We start from the raw sequence: 1,262 nt of genomic DNA on the forward strand, positions 1-1,262 counted from the left end.
AGTCCTACGATCCAACATACCAGAAACCAGCCAGTGAACCAGCAGCTGCCTTCAGTCCTACGATCCAACATACCAGAAACCAGCCGGTGAACCAGCAGGTGAACTAGCAGGTGACCCAGCAGCTGCTTTCAGACCTACGACCCAACATACAAGGAACCAGCAAGTAAACCAGCCGGTGAACCAGCAGGTGAACTAGCAGGTGAACCAGTAGCTGCCTTCAGTCTATGACCCAACATACCAGAAACCAGCCGGTGAACCAGCAGGTGAACCAGCCAGTGAACCAGCAGCTGCCTTCAGTCCTACGATCCAACATACCAGGAACCAGCAAGTGAACCAGCAGGTGAACAAGCAGGTGAACCAGCCGCTGCCTTCACTCTACGACCCAACATACCAGAAACCAGCCGGTGAACCAGCAGCTGCCTTCAGTCCTACGATCCAACATACCAGGAACCAGCAGGTGAACTAGCAGGTGAACCAGCCGCTGCCTTCAGTCCTATGACCCAACATACCAGGAACCAGCAAGTGAACCCGCCGGTGAACCAGCCGCTGCCTTCAGTCCTATGACCCAACATACCAGAAACCAGCCGGTGAACCAGCAGGTGAACTAGCAGGTGAACCAGTAGCTGCCTTCACTCTACGACCCAACATACCAGAAACCAGCCGGTGAACCAGCAGCTGCCTTCAGTCCTACGATCCAACATACCAGGAACCAGCCGGTGAACCAGCCAGTGAACCAGCCAGTGAACCAGCAGCTGCCTTCAGTCCTACGATCCAACATACCAGGAACCAGCAGGTGAACCAGCAGGTGAACTAGCAGGTGAACCAGCCGCTGCCTTCAGTCTACGACCCAACATACCAGAAACCAGCCGGTGAACCAGCAGCTGCCTTCACTCTACAACCCAACATACCAGAAACCAGCCGGTGAACCAGCAGCTGCCTTCAGTCCTACGATCCAACATACCAGAAACCAGCCAGTGAACCAGCAGCTGCCTTCAGTCTACAACCCAACATACCAGGAACCAGCAGGTGAACCAGCCAGTGAATCAGCAGGTGAACCAGCAGCTGACTTCAGTCCTACGATCCAACATACCAGAAACCAGCCGGTGAACCAGCAGCTGCCTTCAGACTACAACCCAACATACCAGGAACCAGCAGGTGAACTAGTAGGTGAACCAGTAGCTGCCTTCACTCTACGACCCAACATACCAGAAACCAGCCGGTGAACCAGCAGCTGCCTTCAGTCCTACGATCCAACATACCAG

This window comes from Micropterus dolomieu, linkage group LG17, assembly GCF_021292245.1.
Source record: "Micropterus dolomieu isolate WLL.071019.BEF.003 ecotype Adirondacks linkage group LG17, ASM2129224v1, whole genome shotgun sequence".
Taxonomy (NCBI): Eukaryota; Metazoa; Chordata; class Actinopteri; order Centrarchiformes; family Centrarchidae; genus Micropterus; species Micropterus dolomieu.